This window comes from Balearica regulorum, chromosome 5 (genome assembly GCF_011004875.1).
Source record: "Balearica regulorum gibbericeps isolate bBalReg1 chromosome 5, bBalReg1.pri, whole genome shotgun sequence".
Taxonomy (NCBI): domain Eukaryota; kingdom Metazoa; phylum Chordata; class Aves; order Gruiformes; family Gruidae; genus Balearica; species Balearica regulorum.
In genome coordinates, this window is record NC_046188.1 from 13,254,790 (window position 1) to 13,278,899 (window position 24,110).

The 24,110-nt window shown below is 42.5% G+C and overlaps 1 long non-coding RNA gene across 1 annotated transcript in view; it reads left to right on the forward strand.

The window, feature by feature from the left end:
- LOC142601987 (uncharacterized) overlaps window positions 1–24,110 on the forward strand; it is a 415,639-nt gene that overhangs the window by 348,813 nt on the left and 42,716 nt on the right. The gene's annotated exons all lie outside the window — the stretch shown is intronic.

The following is a 24,110-nucleotide window of genomic DNA, read 5'->3' on the forward strand; positions in this document are numbered from 1 at the left end:
GCTCCAGCCCTCTGATCAGCTTTGTGGCCTCCTCTGGACTCTCTCCAACAGCTCGATGTCTCTCCTATACTGGGGACCCCAGAGCTGGACGCAGTACTCCAGGTGGGGTCTCACAAGAGCGGAGTAGAGGGGCAGGATCACCTCCCTCAACCTGCTGGTCACACCTCTTTTGATGCAGACCAGGACACAGTTGGCTTTCTGGGCTGCAAGCGCACACTGCTGGCTCATGTTGAGCTTCTCATCAATCAATACCCCCAAGTCGTTCTCCTCAGGGCTGCTTTCAATCTATTCCTCGCCCAGCCTGTAGCTGTGCTTGCGATTGCGCCGACCCACGTGCAGGACCTTGCAGTTGGCCTTGTTGAACTTCATGCGGTTTGCACGGGCCCACCTCTCCAGCCTGTCAAGGTCCCTCTGGATGGCATCCCTTCCCTCCAGCGTGTCGACCACACCACACAGCTTGGTGTCATCGGCAAACTTGCTGAGGGTGCACTCGATCCCACTGTCCATGTCGCCGACAAAGATGTTGAACAGTGCCCGTCCCAGTACCGGCCCCTGAGGAACGCCACTCATCACTGATCTCCACTTGGACATTGAGCCGTTGATCACAACTCTTTGAGTGTGACCATCCAGCCAATTCCTTATCCACTGAGTGGTCCATCCGTTGAATCCATGTCTCTCCAATTTAGAGACAAGGATGTTGTGCGGGACAGTGTCAAATGCCTTGCACAAGTCCAGGTCGATGACGTCAGTTGCTCTTCCCTTATCCACCGACGCTGTAACCCCATCATAGAAGGCCACCAAATTTGTCAGGCACGATTTACCCTTAGTGAAGCCGTGTTGGCTGTCGCCAATCACCTCATCTTCCATATGCCTGAGCATAGTCTCCAGGAGGGTCTGCTCCATAATCTTGCCAGGCACGGAGGTGAGACTGACCAGCCTGTAGTTCCCTGGGTCTTCCTTTTTACCCTTCTTAAAAATGGGGGTTATGTTCCCCCTCTTCCAGTCAGCGGGAACTTCACTGGACTGCCAGGACTTCTCAAATATGATGGCGAGTGGCCTGGCCACTTCATCCGCCAGTTCCCTCAAGACCTGCGGATGCAACTCATGAGGTCCCATGGACTTGTGCACCTTCAGGTTCCTTAGATATTCTCGAACCTGATCTTCTGCTACAGTGGGTGGTTTTGCATTCTCCCAGTCCCTGCCTTCTGCGACCTGGGCAGTGTGGCTCAAGCATTTGCCAGTGAAGACTGAGGCAAAGAAGACGTTGAGTACATCAGCCTTCTCCATATCCTGGGTAACCAGGACACCCATTTCATTCTGGAGGGTACTCACATTTTCCCTTGTCCTCCTTTTATCACTGACATACCTATAGAAGCTTTTCTTGTTGTCCTTGACATCCCTGGCCAGACTAATTTCTATCAGGGTGTTGGCTTTCCTAACCTGCTCCCTGGCTGCTCAGATAGTTTCTCTGTATTCTTCCCAGGCTACCTGCCCTTGCTTACACCTTCTGTAGGCTTCCTTTTTTTGTTTGACTTTGCCCAGGAGCTCCTTGTTCATCCACGGGGGCCTCTTGGTGGTTTTTGCCTGACTTCCTCTTTGTTGGGATGCATCGCTCCTGAGCTTGGAGGAGGTGACCCTTGAATACTAACCAGCTGTCTTGGGCCCCTCTTCTTGCCAGGGCTTTGTCCCACGGTATTCTACCAAGCAGATCTCTGAAGAGGCCAAAGTCTGCTCTCCTGAAGTCCAGGGTAGTGAGCTTGCTGCGCATCCTCCTTGCTGCCCTGAGGATCCTGAATTCCACAATTTCGTGGATGTGGTGGGTTGACCCTGGCTGAGGGCCAGGTGCCCACCAGAGCCACTCTATCACTCCCCTCTTTCATTAGACAGGGGAGAAAAGGTACAATGAAAGAAAACTTACGGGTCGAGATAAGGACAGGGAGAGATCATTCTCTAATTATCATCACGAGCAAAACAGACCAAACTTAGAGAGGGAATTCATCTTATTTATTACTAAGCAAAACAGAGTAGAGGAATGAGAAATAAAACCAAATCCTAAAAACACCTCCCCCCACCCCTCCCATCTTCCCAGGCTCAACTTCACTCCCGGCTTCAACCTCCGCCCCCCCCAGCGGCACAGGGGGACGGGGAGTGGGGGTTACGGTCAGTTCATCACACGGTGTTTCTGCCGCTTCTTCATCCTCAGGGGGAGGACCCATCGTTCCCCCGCTCCAGCGTGGGGTCCCTCTCACGGGAGACAGTCCTTCACGACCTTCTCCAACGTGAGTCTCCTCCACGGGGTGCAGACCTTCAGGAGCAAACTGCTCCAGCGTGGGTCCCCCACGGGGTCACAAGTCCTGTCAGCAAACCTGCTCTGGCGTGGGCTCCTCTCTCCACGGATCCACAGGTCCTGCCAGGAGCTTGCTCCAGCGTGGGCTTCCCACGGGGCCACAGCCTCCTTCAGGTGTCTCCACCTGCTCCGGCGTGGGGTCCTCCATGGGCTGCAGGTGGAATCGCTACACCCCCTCATCCTCCCTCCATGGGCTGCAGGGGGACAGCCTGCTTCACCATGGTCTTCACCACGGGCTGCAGGGGAATCTTGCTCCGGCGCCTGGAGCACCTCCTCCCCCTCCTTCTGCACTGACCTTGGTGTCTGCAGATGTTCTTACATCTTCTCACTCCTCTCTCTGGCTGCAAAAGCTCTCTAACTGTTTTTCTCTTTCTTAAATATGTTATCACAGAGGCGCTGATTGGCTTGGCCTTGTGCAGCGGCGGGTCCGTCTTGGAGCCGGCTGGCATTGGCTCTATCAGACACAGGGGAAGCTTCTAGCAGCTTCTCACAGAAGCCACCCCTGTAGCCCCCCCGCTACCAAAACCTTGCCACACAAAACCAACACAGTGGACCATTTTGTGGTCACTTAAGTGAAGAAAAGTGCACTAAAAGGACCAATTGAAATGGCAGATAAGGGTCCACCTGAACATCACTTGAAGGGACACCCTGCTGCATGGTGGGGAAGAGGTAGCACTTCTGAGTATTGCACTGTTCAGATGTGGCACTGTTGAACTCAATGTCAAAGACAAGTCCAATTGGGTATTCATAAAAGAACTATGATAGAAAAGAGGACTGGAGCAGTTTACTTAGGAGATGCCTCATTCATGGTCAGAAGGACTTTCTGCAAACCTCATCTTTTTATACTAAAACCCATACACTGCCTTGCCAAATGTTCTTTCAACTCTACCTCCATAGATTTTATGAATTAACATCACTTGCCATTTGAAACATTCCTTTAGGAAAAATAAATGAAGATATGAAAAGAAATTATTAGAACAACGGCTAAAATTAAGAACTGAGGGTCGTACTCCACAGTTACCTTAAGCAGATTATTGAAACCCTGTTTCTTAATTTACTGATCTTCTACAATGAGGATAATCTTTATCCACAGGGTTTTGTGAATGGAATTTGTGAAGTGCTTTGAGGGCTTCTCCATGAAAGTCCTATAATCTTGAATTGCAAAGCTTTATTAAAAGGTATTACGGTGTCTAAGAAGTAGGTAAAGCAAACATAAAAGCTGCTAAGTTATGACTTAAAATGTTTATGCTCACTCACTAATATACTGAAGCAGTAATTATAATGACCTAGTGTACATGGATGGCTATAAGACTTCCAGAAAGTCATAACCAGCACTAGCACTCAACAACACAGAGCTTTCCAGTTTTTAATACACACATTAGAACATAAACTAAAATACAATGCCCTCTACAATGTATACTGAATATCTTTTCTGATGTTTAATATCTCGTTTCCATTTTTCTTCTAGTACAGTATCATCATACTTAGCACTGTCAAACTATAGAAAAACCTAAATGTCTTAAAGGAAACTTGTTGTTTAAAGAATCCTTGTTATTTACTTTATAACATTTTAAACTTACAGAATAAGGTATTATCGGTGTAATAGCTTTTATTATTTTTGTGTTCCTATTTTACAATATAGGTCATTATCATTGAGGAATCTTTGTATACTACAGTATCAGTTGTGTATTGGCTAGGTTGCTGAAAAAACAAATTGATCTGCTTTGTGCAACTCCCTTCTTTGAAACTCAATATAAACATATATTGTGGCAAGTAAATAAGCTATAGTCTCCCTTTAACTGCACATGTAAACTTTGTGTGAAGAATTAAAGGTATACAAAATACATTGCAACACTAAGAACATTGTTTCAGAGATTACTTGCTTCATTTACAAAAAAGAATATAGATTCCTGTATGTTCAGCTGGCTTCATCTTCCAACTTCTGAAGAGTTAGGACTTTTTCTGTCAGCTTAAAGCTTTGTCTACTGCAAACCACCCTGTGAAAGTACTTACACCAAGCATGATTGTGCTGCTAAATCTTCTGAGATACCCCTGTCTTCCCAGAAGTCACCATGTGCCTTCCCTGCTATGTGTATGTAAGACAGTTTCTGAAGCCTTGTAACCATGGCAATTGCTAGTAAGTGTGGGAAAATAAACCCTTCTGGAGGGCAAGATATAGTGACATGAATTCAGCATTTTACTAACTTAGTTACCCAGCAGCAAGTGTGAACCAGCTTCTACTTGTGTGGTTGTGAAATGGGATGAAGAGCTTCCCTCTTCTGGTTACATGCTCTACTTCTACAGGTCTCACCTCCAGATAAGGCCAGGGACTTTTTTGTTCATTTTAGGGGGGGATAGAATTAGTGCAGAAAAATGTTTGATCCTATCTTCAAGAATGGCAAGAAGGAGGCCAGGAAACTACAGGCTGGTCAGCCTCATCTCAGTCATTGGGAAGGTGATGGAGCAGGTAATTCTGGAAAGCATTCCCAGGTACATGAATGACAAGAAAATCATCAGGAGTAGTCAGCAAGGATTCACCAAGAGAAAGTCATGCTCAACCAACTTGATAAACTTCCATGATGAAATGACTGGCCTGGTAGATGAGGGAAGAACAGTAGATATTGTCTACCTGGACTTCAGTCAGGCCTTTGACTTATGTCTCCCATAAGATCCTCATAGACAAGCTGTTGATGTATGGGCTGGATGAGCAGATGGTAAGGAGGATTGAAAACTGGCTGAATGGCTGGGCCTGAAGGAAGGTGATCTGTGGCATAAAGTCTAGTTGGGGGCCAGTAACTAACAATGCACTGCAGGGGACAATACTAGGTCTGATCCTGTTTTACATCTTCATTAATGATTTGGATAACAGGGCAGAGTGTACCCTCAGCAAACTTGCAGATGATGCAAAACTGGGAGGAGTGGCTGAACACAGCAGAGGGCCGTGCTGCCACATAGAGGGACCTTGACAGGCTGGAGAAATGGGCTGACAGGAACCTCATGAAGTTCAACTCGGGAAATTGCAAAGTCCTGCACCCAGGAAACAATCCCATGTACCAATATATGCTGAGGGCCACACAGATGGAAAGCAGCTTTGCAGAAAGGGAACTGGGGAACCTGGTGGACACCAAGGGCAATGTGCCCTTGCTGCCAAGAAGGCTAACAATATCCTGAACTGCATTAGGCAAACTATTGCCAGCAGGTTGACAGAAGTGATCCTTTCCCTCTACTCAGCATAGGTGGCCACACCTGGAGCATGGTGTCTCAGTACAAGAGAGACAGGGACATACTGGAGAGAATCCAGCAAAGGGCCACAAAGATGACGAAAGGTTTAGAGCACCTCTGTTATGAGGAAAGGCTGAGAGAGCTGTGACTGTTTAGCCTGGCGAAGAGAAAGCTCAGGGGGGATCTTATCAATATATATAAATACCTGAAGGGAGAGTGCAAAGGACACAGACTCAAGCTGTTTTCAGTGGTGCCCAGTGACAGGATAAGAAGCAATGGGCACAAACTGAAACAGAGGAAGTTCCTCCTGAACATCAGGAAACCCTTTTTTACTGTGAGGGTGACCAAGCACTGGTACAGGTTGCCCAGGGAAGTTATGGAGTCTCCCACCTTGGAGATATTAAAAATCTGCCTGGACATGGTGCTGGGTAGTTGGCTTCTAGGTGCTTTGCCTGAGCAGGGGGCTTTGGACCAGATGACCTCCAGAGGTTCCTTCCAACCCCAACCATTCTGTGATCTGTGATTTTAACACAGATTTTCTGGCACAGACAAGAATTTGGCTACAAGTTTTTGAAGAGCTCTAGAGATGGTGTGTGAAGCTCTAAATGTTTGTTGTTGTGGGATATAATCAATAGTGTAGCTAAGAATTCTTCCAAATCAGTACACAAGCTAAGAACTGGCCTAAACTGCAGCTGGGAGAAGGAAGGAAAGAAACTTCGCAAACAATGAATTCCCCTCATGTTAATGAGGCAAACATAGGTTTATCAAAGCTCAGCTGAGTATTTTGGTGACCTCCTTCAATAGCCTCTTCTACTGCTATTAAATCAGATTTTAAATGAACAAGGAATAGAAATCCCTCATAATACTCTTTCCAAAATTAGAAACAAGGCTTAAGAACATGTTTCCACATCTAGTACACAACCAGAGTATTTCATTATAGCAATCACAAAGCATTTGAAGAGAGATTCATTTAGGCCAGTGTTGAGCTGGTGGAGGGGGAGTGCAGGACTTAGGAAATGCTTGCTATTCCTGCTGTTAAAATTAGAAGAAATTGGCATGTTTTCAGGCCATAGACCAGTTTGTGTCTTTGTTAGGTGTCCAAGTGGCTAAAGTTGTACTGATATAAAAGCAGTGAGAGAAGAATCCAACCTTAAAAGGAGAGATGGACCAGAGACACAGTATTGAAATAATTAACAAAACTTTTCAGAGCAAGTCTCTTGAGCTTAGTTTTGGAAAAGAGGCAGGTAAAATAATTTTATGTCAGTGAGCTGAAATTTCAGTAAGGCAGAGGATCCTGTGAGAATAATTGGTGTTGCCTCAAAATATTGATGATTAAATATTTCATTTACCCAAACTAGTCTATTTTTCACTCTTCCACTGTCCTCCTTCAATCTGGTCTATAATATTTAATTCCAATACAGTGCTATATTTCATTTCCCTCTTGGCCAATGCCCCCGTAAAGGCTGAAGCCCTGTTTCCCTTTCTGACATATTAATCAGGTTCTTTGGTACATTATCTTTGCTGAAGTGCAGTTGAGGCCAACTGTCCAGGCTTCTCCTTTTCTATGTTCATTTCAAGTTAGGGGATTTTTTCCTTTGGCAATATCCTGATTTATTCCTGCGCCATGGGGCACAACATGGGAATCACATGGCTGGTGCGTGGCTGAAGATCCATCCTGGGGAATCTGGGCACTGGGTCCCAGACCTTCGAGCCAACGAAGTCATTTGCAAAATAGAATTTGGTGTTTAAATGAATCTAAATGAATAAGATTCTAAAGAAAATACAAATGAACATTTCCAAATTAAGTATGGTTTTCATCTCAGCTATTCCAATAAAGCCTAAAACAATTCCCGATGGAGCAGGATTTCCTACTTTTGCTCAGTTCCAGTTTGGATACATGTATCCCTGGAAAAATAAATGAAAATAATACAGTTTTTGGGGTGCCTTTCCACTGCTTCAGTTCTAGAGCATGCACAGCTAGCACAGGAGTGTGTCGTTAGATAGGAAAATGATGAAACAACCTATTGGTCAGCTCACGCTGACCTATAAGATGGTCTGTTTTCACTGAGTCATGGGACACTTCTATGGCAATGCTCAGCCTCCTTTGCATTTCTGGTGCTATGAGTGGCTCAGTCTGCAGCCCCAAATGGGCCCACATAATAGAAAGTCTCTGTTGTAGAGTAGGAGCTCTGATCCCATCCACCTACCTTTGCTGCAGCGATTCCCTTTGAATGAAAAGTTTTTTGAGGTAACAAGTAGTAGTGCAAGGGAAAGTAGCAGCAAGCTATACCCCAAGACAAAAAGGAAGAGTCTGTGTGCCAGGCCTGTGTTTCCTGTGGTTTCTCAACAGGAGGGGAAAATAATCTCCCACAGACCACCCCAAATCATCAAACCAGTATGAACTGTACTTGCTATGCCAAGAACCAGGCATCAAAGCTCAAGAGCTTACATATTCTATTAAGTGGTTTAATATTAGAGCAGGGAGACCAGGAAAACTGCAACCTTTTGGTTCCCTGAGGTCTCCTAAAGAAGGCCATGAGGGACAAAACACTGTATTTTCTCTGTTCTTCTCTACAATATTAAACCACTTAATAGAATATGTAAGCTCTTGAGCTTTGATGCCTGGTTCTTAGCATGCCAGAGGCTTTGTTACATGTTTTTACAGTAATTGAAAGAAATATCCATCTGTAGCAATTTCATCTTTTAGCAAGCCGAACAGATTCTTGGGAGGTAGGAACTGCAAACATATGAAACAGAATAAAATAGTTTCTATCAAGCTGAATTCTTTTAGTTCTGCTTTTGAGGAAACAATCACAGAAGAGTGTTGTAGAAGAGTCCTAGAATCAGTGCTGGCATATTTGCAGCCTTGGTTCAAATAATGCTGCATGCAGCCAACCCTGGAGATGCTTACAAACCTACCACACCATGTTAGCAGATAAAGCTGGGGTTATGCCACCAGACTGTGGGTGTAAGACAGCGGCTTTTATTGTCCAGCTCAGACTTGTTTCCTGAGTCATGATTGTCTGTTAACCAAATCTGATCCACCTTGTAAAGATCTTCCCACTTTCTCACCCTTAACTCTGTTATGGTTTGTGTATATGGTTTTGGGACAGTGATTTGTCTCCTGCTCTGTTTCCATACAGTGTGTCGCAACGGGACCCTGATCTTGGTTGAGTAGTACAGATAATGCTATGTTACAGTTAAGCAGCAATATTCAGAGAACAGGTATTCAGAAATCAGGTTAAAAAGGAAAAATGGGAATTGCTACAAGCAGAGGTGACCTGGTGTCTTGGAGGAATAGGATAAAAGTAAAATGGAACCAAGAAAGAATCTACTGAAATTTGTAAAGCCAGAACCTTGTAGACATTTGGCAAAGTGCTGAACAGGGAAAATTTCTTCGAATAGTGGAGAATCAAGTTTCCACAGTGAGGTTTGTTATGGCCTTTGAGAGCTCAGAATTTTTACAGCTTCAGCAGATGGACTTCGCCCAGGTAATATGTTATTTTTTTGGAACGTAAGATGTGTGGTTAGCAGCACCCCCACCAACATCTTTCATTTCTGAAGCTGGCACTGTTGTGGGGATTGGCAACCAATTGCCTACGATGCATGCTCACAGCACTGTGACATCCTGATGCAGAAAATCTCACCACTCTGGAGTGTTCCACGAACACTAGTTCCAATCTAAAGGCACAAAACTCCAAAAAAGTAAGGTTCATGCACCATTCTACCTTTCTGCTGAAAAGCAGCAGGGATTTATTTGCTACTGTTTACCCTACACTATTCTCATCTGAAATGTGTAGCTGCAGAGAATTACAGTGAGATTTCTCTTTTTCTGCCGGATATTAGAGTGAGCTCAGTTGTGCATTGACCTGGGCCCTCCAGGTAGCTGAGCACCTCAGGGCAAAGACAGGTGCTGTAGGGCCACTCTGTGAAATACATGAGACTTTAATTCACATTATGAACATTAAAAGCCTTTGACTTTACAACTATCTCCAGAGAGCAGAACCAGAGCATCTTTGATAGGCAGGAATGATCCCGGCGATGAAATGTCAATTCAGAGGATGTTGTTCTGCGCAGCTCCTCATGCTTTATTTTTTATTGCTATATTGAAATGCTGGCACATTCCATGGAGCTGACATCCAGCCTGCAGTAGTCAATGCCACCAGAGAAATCGTGCCTTTGTTTATTCTTGCACTGCAAAGCAGGACCATGCCCACAACAACTAGACCTTTAAGACAGGTACATGCAGACTTTTTCCTTATAGTCTGCATCCCCACAATGACAAAACAAACAAACAACAAAGAAAACAAACCTTTTAATCTGAAAAACCTAGGGTTTTAACATCCCATTTTTAGACATACAGAAATCTAGTTCCTCCACAACAGAATAAGGGCATTTATAAACCAAGCTGCCTTTGCTCACTCTCTCTTTTTGGGAACAACTTTTTTTCCAGGCTTAGTTTCCACCAATTCAAAATCTGCACAGCCCACTCTGCTCTCCAGTGAGTGTGTCTTTCCCTCACATGAAGGTCTGGCCGCTGTCTGCTCACTGCCTTCTCGGCAGTCTGTTTGCAGGGCAAGTTCCTGGCTACTCGCTGCAACTATCCCTGCCTGCTGTCTTGCCTTGCCTACTTGTCCCCAAGCCTCTGCCTCTGCTCTGCCCTCCAGGGAAGGCACAAGCTTTTCACAACCACTTGAAGGTCCTGCCTGGCCCAGTGCGTCTCCTCACAGGACACAACACAAATGGAAAACAAGCACATTAATCACTGCATGTCACAGGTGGCTTATAGCAAAGTGTCAGCACTGACTAAAAAAGATTTGAGAATAGCTGTAAGTGTTCTGGCAAAAAGAAAAAAAAAAAAAAAGAATGTAATCTTAGATAAAAATGATGGAGGTCAGTAAACTGCAGCTAAAAATGGAGATAGCTATGAGATAAACACCAGCTGTTTTTTAAATCTTTCTGAAGCAGTGTACGAGGTGAATTTCAGGTATTTAAGAGGACATGTGCAATGTTCTTGGAAGACACACAGCCTTAAAGGAATATTAGAGGAAGGAGGAATATATGGTTGTTGCCGACCAGGGTAAGTCATTATTAATGTTTGCAATGGACGCCCAGATAGCAGGCACCAGAACAGTGCAATGGTTTGGCCTTAAAAAGCCTCTAGACACCAACCTTTTTCACTTAGCAAGATGTAAAAAGTCCAGTTTCTGTGTTTTGCATTAGTAGGGGGGAAGTGAATAGAGAAAGCTGACAGCTGCCAGATGGCACAAATCGCTCCACAATACCAAGTACATTTCTAGTCTAAGTTTATGACAGAAGATTTGCAGTTTTGCAAGGGCTCAGCCTTCAGAAGTTACACCTAGAATTTCTTATTGTACAAATCAGGGTGACTGAACAAGATTTCCTGGCTTCCTCTGGAATATTCCTTATCTTTGGAGTTTCTGGGCATCGGCTGCAGTACTTTGCTTCAGTGAATCCTGAATGGCACACTGGGACTCTACAGTCCCTTCTCGCAGCTCCTGCATTCCTTCTCACAGCACCTCTTCAGAAAGTGTTGGTGTTGCTTAGGATTTAACCTGGCTGCTGTTTCTCCACCTATCCTTTATTGACTGGCATGAATTCCGGAAATCACCTAGGGCAGCCCTGGCAAGAAGGGTGCTGGTCTGCAGATGCTGTGGAAGAGAATTGGGTAGGGTCACAGGAAAAACACAACTTGCTATCAGTTTAGGGGCTTTCCACCCTCAGACAGATGCAGGAGGAAAATAGGAATGTTTAAACTGGGACCTTGACAAACTGCACATTGTTTACATTCTTACATTGAGCTACTCTTAAATAAAGGATGAGAGAGCCAAGGCTGAAGACTTCAGTGACCAGCTATGAGTGAAGACCCATCAGTGTAAAAGGGGAAGGTAGCTTATCTGTAGGCATCTTCGTTTCTGGAGGTTTTTGCATGTAATTCTACTCACCTGGCCAGCTAGAGGACAAAATTGTATTCCTGTAGCCAGACTTTTTCCTGCAGAATAGGACAGAAGCAAACAGAGCCTATATGCTGGTTGGCAGTAAGGTGGAACCAGAAAACTTTCTTCATATATAAAATCGATATGTGTACTCTCTTGAAATAAAGTCTGTAGTCTGGAGACTTGTACAAGACCCTCTTTTTTGCTCTGGCTAAGTTTGTCCAGCTTGTACACCAGGTACCAATGGGAACTCTGAGTCCATTTTTGAAGTTTCAAGAACATAAAAAGGAGAATCTATTCTGTGTCGTCAGTATTAGGCACTGAATTCACACTTCTGCAGTAATTGCCAAAAGAGTTCTAACCTGAGCTTTGTTGTGATTCTGATGTTCAGTAAATGTCAGTGAAATCAGATAACTGTCTCTTCCCTAAATAATGTCTATCCTCTCCCTTTGTCCAGGGGATGAACATATTGCCAGGGAGTTTCAAATAGAATGAGAGATGGGGAGTGCTGAAACAGTCACGTATACTTCAAATTGTTCTTATAAGAGCAGTTGTCATTAGCATAGATTATTTTTGTTCATTGCATAGGTATACTTTCTAAATACAATTCCCAGTATGCTATTGTCCCTTTCCCAAAAAACACCAGGCGCTCAAGCCCAAAGTTAGAGCAAAAAAAAAATTTCAGCTCTTTAGAAGGCAAAATAAATCCTTCTGTGGGAACACAGCCAACCTGAGACTTATTGAAAATGTAAAAAAGGACACAACAAATCACTTTCTTTGGATCAGTGACACCTGTTTGCAGGTAGACTTAGGGTAACTGGTATGCGTGCAGATATACACACAGAAAATGCTATCATTTATAAAAGGATGCACAATCCATGAAAGATCATCTTGTAAAAGAACAGACTTTAAAACCTCTAAAAATGTTTTTAGGAAGCATCCAGATGCTTGGATAGTCAGCCAAATCTCTGGTCCACAAGAGCAGGATGCAGATCGAAAAAAATCAGGTTGTGTTTTTAATTTTCTTCTGCAATATCTCTTGTACTTGGCACCAAAAGAAAACATAATAACCCAAGAAAACTAAAATCAGTCTGAGTTCAAAGAAAGGGTTCAGTTCAGTTCAGTCTGTGGATGTCCAAACTAGCATCCTCTCCCTACAGGTGGCAAATGCAACTAGTGTCTCATGACCTTTTCTGTAACACCAGCTGAAAGGTTTGCAAGACCAGGTCCAAAAAAGAATGAGGGTAGTTGGTATTCCACTCTCGTCTGAATGAATGGGATATCATTACCGACCTTCCTTTCATTTTAGCATTATTAAAAACTTTATTTGTTAATAAAATAAACTTATTTTTGTGCGTAATTTTAAATTATTTATTCTAGAAGCAAGCAAGCACTAACATAGTGCTTGATCCTATGTTAGGAACTGAAAAGAATGAGAGTTTGGACTACAGAAGGGTGCAGAACTGAGTTCTGACTATGCTGTGTTCATGTGAGCATCCAGACATGCAGTAGTATTTCTACTGTACTTGCATCCATTTACTATTCAGTACCATGACATGTTTTCATATAAATGCTGTATCCAAGTTCATCTCCCCTTTTCTTCCCCCAAAGACCTTCTGCAAAGCTGTTAAGTGATGGAGAGTCCCTTTTCTTCAGGAGTGCTCTGTTCCACCAACATTTGCTGCTTCCACACAGTGAGAAATACACTCCTCCAGCTTGCACAATTTAAGTCTTATCACGTAGGTAAAGACAGTCTACTGGCAGTCAAAACAGACATGTCTTACTTTGCATTTTTCATGATACCAGTACCTGTGAACAGATTTCTTCACAGATTTTCAGATTTAATTACTACTGGCTTCGTTTAGTTTAAATGATAAAGTTGTGGAAAAAGAGAAGAGGGTAACTGAATGTGAACATGAGAAAGAACTGGGTTTTTTTTGCCGGCCTTTCACTGGTTCTCCCTCAGACTCAGTAGGGCAGATTTTAGAATGGGATTTTCAAGGAAGCCTCGTGACTCAGGACCCCTAGGACAGCCAGTGTGGGTAAACCCACAGTACCTGGTGGAGAGTGCTGGTGCTGACTGCACGGGCTCTGGAAACAGAATTAGCACAGCTCTATCAGTGCATTGCTGCCCTGACCTAAAAACCCAGCTAGGGAATGGGTTCATAGCCTCAGGGGCAGTGCTGGGCTAACACAGCTACCCGGCTCTCCCAGTGCAGCTGAATGCCCACTCCACGCTCTCCTGAGCGTGCAGGTTAACACTCAGCCTGGCACTGCATGGTGGTTTTTATTTTATTTTTTTACTGTACTCTGAGTCTATGGAGCTTCAGTGCTACGTAGGATTTAACACATACAGCGAGGCACTAGAACAAAGGGCCATGCCCAGAAAAGTAATGAACACATGCTGTCATAACATGACAGTTAAAGTAACCTCCCTGCCCCTATGAAACCTTCTGTTTCTTCAGCCTCCTCAGCACATATGTTTTACCAGCTCAGACTCACTCCTGCACTGGTAAATACGTATCATCAACTACCCTTTGACTACTTTATGCTAACAGAGTCTATATTCCTGCTGGAAAACATAACGCCATTTCGTTTGGTTTAGTAAGTTTAAAGAGGGTTTACTCAGCTGCAAGCAATACTGCGGGTTGTTGCGCAGTGTATTTTACCATCTGACCACAGACACAAAACTAGTACACAAAAGGGAAAAACAGGAATTACACTTCTGAAATTTATTTTCAAATCTTTGCTCCGGGACAAACGTCTTTCATCAGTTCAAGAAGCACTGAGTAAAGAAGCAGCTTTAAGGTAGTAGAGAGGGATCAAGACTGATTTTTTCCACAGAGGACAGTTAGTAGTTCCCTTACAACTGCTGTATCATTCATGGAGCAAACCAAGCCCATGGAAAAGATGTTTCCCAAGGCTGAGGACCTAGAATTCTAGGGGTTTGATAGCAGAAATTAGAGCCAGAGCTCAGAGTCGTTCTTTAATATTGAGGAAAATAAAAATATTTACCTGTCACAGGAGTGTCAAAAGAATGAGGTGACATTTGTTAAAGCACAAGTTTGACATTTGTCAAAGCACTTATTCTAAGAGTATTTCAGTGTTACTGATTAAAAAGCAACTCAGACCAGAATTCGGCATGAGAGTCAAAACCAGTGCACATTAATGTGTGGTTTATATAAGTCAGTCTCATGCTTAGACTGGAAGTGTTTCTATTTGGTACAAATGAAAACAATATTTACATCTGTGTTTTTCATGGGAGCAAAGAGTGCAAAAGCTAAACTCATCCTACCATCCAGCCTTTTCAGTGATGTTGGTGATAAATCCTTCTAAAATACTTGCACCCAAGAAAAACCTTCAGCCCTCCTCCTCCACTGTCAAGTCGCAATGACTTGGTTGTCCTGGAGAGGATCCCAAATGATAAAATACAGCAAGACTAACCTTTCAGTAATGTTATTTAAAGAAAGTTGGTACTTCTTTTTTTCTATATCAGTTCAGTTACACTTTTTCAGCATGAACAAAAGAATGTAATTCATAGCTCCTTTGTGTTCCCTCATGTCAAAATGCTATCTTACAAGTAGAAATTGATTCTGCAGAGTGCACTTGTTAAAAAAAAGTGACCGCTTGGATAGAATGAAAGAATTGCTGGAACCTTGCTCCAGCCGAACCTTTTGAGCCGCAGTGGCAGTTCCGAGCCAAGGCAAAACAAGTTTGCCATATGCGTGATGCATGCCGCTTTGTTGAAGTACTAAACTTACATATCCCAGCAATCATACGATATTCTCACTGAACTTTTCAGAAGAATGCAGTCGTGTCAAATGAAAATGCAACCCTAAGGCCTTCTGTGGCTCCAGTTTCAATTCTAATTTCAGACTAGGAGCTTTATCCTGAAATCTTCATTCAGACACACGCACAAAAAAATTGAATCAAACTGCAAGTGTATTTTCTTCCCACTTGCCCTTTTCACGAGCAAGGATTTCAGACAGACATTGAATAAACATTACGAACCTTTGTAGTCTAATAGTCTTAATATGCCCGTCTCTGCCACTGGAAGGGAATTCAGAGGAAGGACCTCAAGTCCATCACACTCCAGGCACAGAGACCCTATACGCTCCTGCAGGATAACATCACCATCGCCAGCTGCATCTTGTAATCATGTGCAGCTGTCAGCTCACAGCAAATGCAAGGCATCAGGAGTTCACTGAAACTGAAAGACAAAACAACTCAAATTTTTTATTTGCTCCAGGATAAGCAGCTTCATACAGCCTGTAACCAGGGCAATTAAGACACAATAACTTGTTATCTGTGAGAGAATATATTTCAGCCAGAAGCTCTAAGAGTTGGGAGGGTTGAGCTATGATCTTCAGGAGATGTACTTCTACTTTTAAAAGGCTTGACATTTATCTGGATGAGTTGTTTCCAATAAACCTGGTGTTTACTTCCCCTCACAACTTTGTTTTAAACTATTTCATTAATAACTAGAAATTCATGGCACCTTAATAAAACTCATGTTAAAAGGACATGAAGTTTGTATGAGCAGCCCTCAGAATAGTACTGTTACGCTTCAAGACAACTGTCAGATTACTATTTTTAAATAACAAGCAGAAGAGATGATCTCTTCTCATCCTTGGAAACCAAGCTGGATTTTTGCTGAGACTTAAAACAACATTAGCCTGAGCCAGACACTGAGCATGGGAAACCTGAATGTGGATTATTTGCATCAGGCATTGCTATTGCAGCCCCAGCACAGGCTCCTAGAAAGAGGATTGTCAGACAAATTTCAGGCAGACTTATTTACAATATAACTGCAACCCAAGCAATAAAAAAAAATAAAATTAATAAGGTTTGCTGGATGTTTGGACAGAAATACTGTGGTGTGGTGGTGGGTGGGGTGGGTGTTTTGTTTATTTGGTTGGGTTTTTTGTTTTGGGTTGGTTTTTTTTTTTTTGGGCGGGGGTGTCTGTTGCACTTATATACTGAATATATGTTATTAATAGCTTCAGACCTCAAAACCCAGAGGTTCCCACTTATTCCATGCCTGACATTACCCTTCCCCAAAGATGAAGACAGATATGCACACAGTAATCACTACCAGATCTTTCAAAATACCTGTGTAAGGAGCAGCTATCACCACTGTAGTTGCAGTTTCTACATATCACATGGCAAGTGCACCATCTAGTCACAGCATTGCTCACTGCCACAGCCATGGCCTGCTAAAGCACCTTGCAAACTTTCAAGCACACACTGTCCGTGTTCAAACTACTGCTGTATATCTAGACAAAATTTGGAGCTTTGGAGGCAGCAGGAGAATAAGTATTATACACAATCACTTGGACTCACTGGAGCTTTATGCCAAATGTGGTTCTGCAGGAGAAACATCAATATTGGTTGGGCAGAGCTTTGTGGGCAGCCTTAGCTGGAACTTTTTCAATGGAAACTCACTTGTTTGCAAACTCAGCACTGCCCACAAGAGACAGAACATATGTTTTTATTATGTCAATCCATCTGAAGACCTATTTAGGCTGATGGTTTAATGCTCCAACAGTTGTACCACAGGCTTTAATAACATTTTGTCTCCTCTACATCAAGTTATTCCAAAGACTGGAGAGAAGAATGAACACCAAGGAATCCTCTTAAGCTACAATGGTTTTTCTGAAAGAACTACATCATGGTCCTACTGCATGGAACAACACTATTTTTGCCTTGCTATAGGCAACATCAGGCCACAGAAAGCCCACCAATATGTAGGTTTATCTTTGCTCAATAAGCATGAGCTACCATCTGTCCCATTTCAGCCTCCTTACTTCCTACCTCTGTTTAAATTGTAAGATGAGTTCTAGACACTCATCCATTACAGCATGGCCAGTTCCCTCATGATCTTGTAGTGGTCATATATATACCCTGTTGCCTGTTAACAGTTGGATAGAGTATCACAAATCTAACCAGCGCATCTCAGCAGGAGCAGAAGAAAATAAAAAAGCCTGGATTCCCTGCTTGTTCTAGCTATGCCACCTACTTAGATTTCCTCCCCTGCCTCAAGCTAGTCGCGCCTGCTAGACTGACAAGGCCTTTGAGGTTCATTGTTTCCAGGTTAACTGGGTGGCCTTCATTCCTCTTCTGTCTTGGGGCTCTATGGAGACCATCCCACCACACTGTTTGACTTCACATCCTCAAAGCAAATGCTTGGACTCACCATTCAATTGTCTGTTTAAAGCAGGCTATTGCTCCTTTATCTTCTCCTTTTTGTGTGCCTCCTCAAAGTAGAACACATGAAGCCCTTTGCTAAAGTTGTTACTGGATTATGGCTGAGCTGTTTTGGGCATGATTCCTAAGTGCTCTACAACCACTCTGTTTGCTTGCTTTGATTCATGCTTAATATACATTGGCATGAAGTTAGTTTCAAAGACAAATGAGTTTGAGACACTAACAGCTACAGTGTAAAACAAGCCCCTTTACTCCCAATGTTGTACTTCTGCAACTGGTATGAGTGGACACAATGACCCTGGATCTCCCTACTTAGAAACTGGAGGGAGCTACTGGAAAGCCATTTGCACATTACACAATTTTGTAACTTGGCCAACAGAGCTAACCATCTCTTTCTTGTTGGCTTCTCTGGAGAAGAAAGGCTTGAAGCTGAGGGACAGCCTGAATTTTTTGCACTCTTTTTCACTGATTTCTTTTCATTAAGATCATGACTGTAGGATAGAAAAATTAAAATCTCCAGCCAAGATCAATGCAGAATCTGGGTAGTAATGAGCAAAATATCAAAAGGACTGATATTCAAAAGGAAGATGACAGCCCTGTAACTAATGGTAGCAGTCTCATTGAAAGTGTCGGACAATTCCAGTTTTCTGGAGGGGACAACAGGACTGGGCCTGCAGGCAGCTGTGGAGAGTAAACTTGGTAAAGCTGCAGCTTCTCCCTTTTAGCTCCCTCAACCTCACACGTGCTATAAAGCACAAAGTAAGATCTCCCCTGATGAGCTCATCTGTTAGCAGTATAATGGCCCTGCAGTTATCTAAAGAAAAACTCCCTCAGACAGGGCTCCACATCAGACTTGGTCCCTTTATGGCTCTCTCCCACCACTAAGCCCACATGCTGTTCCTTACGTTTTCATCTCTGGCTTCCAGGCAATCTTTGCTCTCCCTCAGCAAGGAGCCATCACTAAGTCTTTCTTGGGCTCAAAACAACAAGGACTTCCCTAGCACTCCCTGAAAACAGGCTGCCTCTTATACCTCTCAGCAATCCAGGCTCCCAGCCATTGGATCACGCAGATCTCCTTAGTCCTACAAGTCCCATTATTTAGGAAGAAAACCAGGCACAGGTGAGAGTTGAGGCTTAAATCCCTTAAAAGCTTACACTTGCCCCATGATAAGATGCAGGACTCTTGAAATACTTCCAGTAATTTAAACACTGGAAAGTAGAATGGAATAACTCCAACGAACTTCACATTTACTTGGCCTGTCAAAACAGTAACCATTCCTTGCTAGAAATGTTGTAGATGTACAACTCGCTGGGAGTTGTGAGATGCCTGCCACTGCTCTGGAAAACCAAGTGAAGTTCGGGCCTTGAATTTGATACTAAAAAGATTTTTAAAAATTAAAACATGCATTTTCCCCCTTCCAATTTGAACACCTTTGCAAGTCAGTAAGAGGCAGGCAAATAAAGACTTCACCACATGGTGTGAGGAGCATGAGAATGAATATGAGATTACTAACAAAGTTTCCGTGCATGCTCTTTTAGGTTGAGAAAAATACACAAATAAAATGTGAGAGGCTAGGAGTATACTAGTATACCAAAATTTTTTCATTTACCTGAATTTGTATAAAATATTGTCTTGGTTTTCCTTTCATTGTTCTTCATTTCCTCAGTGACTGTTAATTTAAGCTATCTCCATTCATGTAGTTTTGTTTATATCAAGTACATTCTGTCTGTGCTTGGTTCATTAAAAGCCATGTACAAGTTCGAAGAATGGATAAATTTTGCATACCACAGGTAGTGCTCCAAAACCCAGCATTACTTACAAATACGTAGATGAATATATGGAGACTAATATGTGCTTATATTCATGTATGATGGCAGAAGATCCAAACTGGGTATTCTTATTGCAGTAACCTTTCCAGAAGTATCATTAACCCCATAGGTCTGTAGATGTCAGGTCTCTAGTCTCCAGTTTAATTCTGTTGGGGTAACACTGCTGGCTTTCTCTACCAATGCAGATGTGGCTTCAGTTTTGCTGCAGCTCACCAGGTCATGAGCGATAGTTACCTGCAGGTGAAGAATCACAGACATGTTCTCCCTTTTTGCCTTTTTCCCATAACCAATACTTGGGATGGGTTACAAACATCCTGATGCAAAATACAAAGGGGAGAGCATTTGAAGATTAAAACGGTTCTGTGTTCAAATGCTGCCATCAAGTGGATATATGTAGTAGAAGGCTGCAATTAATAGCAAGGATATAATTTCAAAAGAGGAAAGTGGATGGAGAGAGGAAGAATAAAACAGTATTTTTGTTCTAAGTTTCATGTAGCAAAACGTTACTACAACATTTTTGGTCTAATCAATACTTTTAGTTAAGTCTGACTTAGTACCTCTTCTTTGTATTATACCACCTTCATATTTTAGCATCTTTTTAAAGTTACTCAAACTTGCATTTGAGAGACCATGAGCATAAGGATGTCACTCTGTACCCACAAAATTTGTCTGAATTGCTAAGGATAAGGACTAGATGTTGCACTGTGTTCCCATGAACTTGTCTGAGCCCTGAGTCGGATAGGAACTTCAGGAAAGGTCCTCCATCTCAAGGATCTATAGGGGAGTGAGATGGAAGAAAGTATTTTTTTGAGCTTTAGAGCTAATGATCAAGATAAATAAATTAATTAATAATAAAATAATGGGTTTCTTCAAATCCTAGATCAACAGTTCAGTTTGTATTTGAGACTGAAATGCTCCCCTTTATATAAAGTCTTTTTCCCCCTCTTGCAGTTTTAAAAGAACCATATCCTAATTTCCTTCAAAAAAAATTTAGAAAGAAAGTTCAAAATATTACTTGATATTATAAGAGCAAAATCTAATACACAGTACATTTTCTGGGTTGATCTCATTTAATGGCCACAGAGATGCAACAAAGTTGGCCCGTCTTTATGGGCCTCAAGTGCTGGCTCCAATTTGGTTGAGCAACCACAAAAGTCTTCTCTCAAGACTCTTCTTTCACCTAAGCCAGGAAGAACTGGATATTTTCCTAGGCTGCATGACATCCAAGAATGCAAGATTTGTCCATGGCTCATTCACAAGAAATGCATAGTAAATGAGATGCGTTTTGGAAAATCAACAGTGCATGCATAGTACGTGTGCAATAATTTAGTGTGTTCTGGATGCAAATGCACGTAGTTCTGCCAGAAAATTCCTGGATTAAAAAATAAATAAATAAATAAAAGAGTCCTATATCTGTAGCAAATTGTTTTGCCCTTGAGGCTGTGATGGCAAATAAATTTTTCCAAGACACAGGCAAATTTGAGAATTTGGAGAGGGAAGGACATAGTTATGAAATGTATTGTACTCAGGCAGTGCAATCTGGGCCATTGTCTTCAGTGACAGTTTGTATATATTACTGCAGCCAGGTCCTTAACACTGCTTCACCCTCAAAAGCTGAAGGTCTGTTTTAAGTAGGAATACCACAGTCCATCTAGACCTAAATATTTGTTTTAAAACAGAATGCGGGTTATCAACCCAGAAGAGCAGATCAGCTGGGCTGTTGTGGATATACCATCAGCAGATGGTTCAGCACTTGCAAATAGAATCCTTATTAATCAAAAGTAATATACGCATTATTGGTTTATGGACAGATATCAAGAATGGCAGTAAAAGGAAAACCCATGCATGTATTTTCTATTCAGACATCCTTGTCCAGAGTTTGGTGATTACTACTTCATATGCTCTAATTTTACAGCAGACAGACCTCTTCCCCACCATGGCTGTAAAGAAAAATCCAAACAGAAAAACCCCAGGAAAACATCCATAGCCTATCTCTAAAAACCTGATCTTTGTGGGAAATCTATAGGTCTTTTTTTTTTTTGCTAACATAGCAGCAACAGAGGCTAAGATGAGTCCAGAGGAGATGGTTAAAATAAAAACACATTTTAATGTATTCTGCTAGAGCCTGGGGATGAGAGGGAGCTACTGTCATTAAACTGCCCCTCTGTCCCAACCTGTCCCTCAGCCTAGTTGTCCTTATTTATTAATTTTTTTACAAGCAATAAGGCAGAGGTAGAGTTTGAGGCTCAGTGACATCCTTGCTCGACTAAGGGAGAGCATTCAGAAATCAGAAAGGTGAGAAATGGCGATATAGGTTGGTACCTCTGGCAATAGATATCATACATATGTTGTCCTCTGGGCATTAAAAAAATATGTAGAATAAACATAAAATTGAAGTGGTAATGCTCTTTGTCTCCTCTTTGCCTTTATGTCAGTGTTTCTGCAAAATATTTTAAACTTCTTGCTTTGGAGACCTATTGTGGGCTATTGATTCAAACACTGTAGCTTGCTTAAACTTAAATCTTTCTTGTCATTCCAGTTCTCTGTCCCCTATGTGGTGATCAGGCTTACGAACTATTCACTACACTAACAGCACAGATATGAGAAACTCCCATACATGTGTTCAATTCTTTTCTCGAACAGAGAAGCTAGAGACAGCTATTATTTTTTTCCAGCCTTTCACATTTAAGATAAGACTTCTTCTCTTTGGAGAGTATAGCAGGACAAAAGCAGCCTCCTGTACTTGTTCACTGACACCACCAATGATAGGAAGGATGCTGGGAGCTGAAATCTGCATTTTTTTCCATGCTGAGCTAATGATCTTCTCTTCAAAGAGGCTCTCCTGTCTACGTATGAAGAAGTACACTGTGATGGAGGAACTGCCAACTAGGTCACCATGGCCAAAAATCATGTAACAGTTTATAAATACGAGTTATAATTACCTGGATTTTGTATTTTAAATACAAACTTTGTTACCCAAAGCCTTGCTCTGGCCTGAAGCAGAGCAAGCTGTAAAGGCTGAGCCTCTGTTCAAAGGGAGAGGGAAGGTGCACAGCCGAGTCTGGAATTTAATGACTGATTCCTAGCAGACATCTACTGTTGTAACTGGCTTTGAATCAGAGCTACATGGTTTGAGTTACCCAATGGACTTATTCAGTGCTTCTGATTACATCCAAATGGATCCTAATGTACTTCTAATCACAGATCACATTAAAATGTACAATACTGAATTACATGTTTAAAATACACTGTTTTAAAAGAAATGTGTAAACTCTTGTGGCTCATGTTTCATGGCTTCAAATTCAGCACTGCTTACCTGGTTTTACCTTCATCTGCATATCTAAGTTAGTCATCTTTGCTGGTTGAAAAGTTGCTGGGTTTGATGGATATTTGTTTTCTTAATGAGAGTTTTGAGACAGAGCATCTGCTTTCTTTAAAATTTTCTTCCTGTTATCTAGAAGTCAACACTTTCCACAGTAGTATCTTAACACAATTTTTCCTGTTAGCTCTAACCTTTGCACCACATTGTAATTCTATGATATGTACAAATATTATCACCAACACAGAAAACTTGCTATATACTCATAGCAATTAAGAGAGATGTCAACAGAAAAAAATCTTAGGGTAATGACCTGTATGTGCTTTAAGGCTTTAAAAAAAAAAAAAAAAAAAAGATGAGCAGGTGTTAATGGATTTGGGAATACCATTGTTATCAGACAGCTTAGAAGCAGCTGCTAAATATTCCTATCTGGGGGGGCTGGGGGAGTAAATTGTTACTTAACAGCAGCTAAAGACACCTTGAAGAACTGCGTTTGGAAAGGGACCAGCCAGAGTCAGGTTGCCCAGCAAGGAAGCAAAACTGGGAGACGCAGGAGGGTCATGTCCCCACCAACAGCAGTCCCACAGAGGCTGAACACACCACCAGAGCTGTTGCTGGCAACGGCGTCCAGCGACAGTCCCAGACACAGCAAACGATGAACCAGGTGCAGGTTCCATCCATAGGCTCCAGTCAGGAGTAGAAGGAGACAGGGCTGGAGCACAGGTCCAAAGGCCCCACCCAGCGGATGGGCTACCTACAGTACAGGTCTGAGGTCCATCTGACGGGCAGAAGTAGAGACCAGCACTCCTTCAACACAGCTCAGATCAGGATTGATAGCCCTGTGCTGACCTGAGATAGGCCTATGGGCAGAGGTGGGTGAGGGCCCCAGGTGAGGCTCCTCAGGGACTTTAGGACCTTTTAGTGCCCTCAGGCTCCTACCAGTTTTGTGGCTTTCATGGGCCTTTGCTGGTTTGCCAGTGCTGCTTTTGATTCTTGAAATTCTTGTCCTCTCCTTGAAATATGACAGAGAAAACGCAGAAATGAAAAGTTAAAAGCAACTGTCTTCTTTCAGGTGACACACAATATCTTTTCATTCTCCCCATGACACTAGCGTGAAGGATACTTTTCTTGGCAGTTTCTTGAGGAATATTTATATAAAAGTCAGAATCAGATCCTTTAAATCTTGTCCTGGTCTCTATACAAAAAGTATGACCAAAGACATTGAACT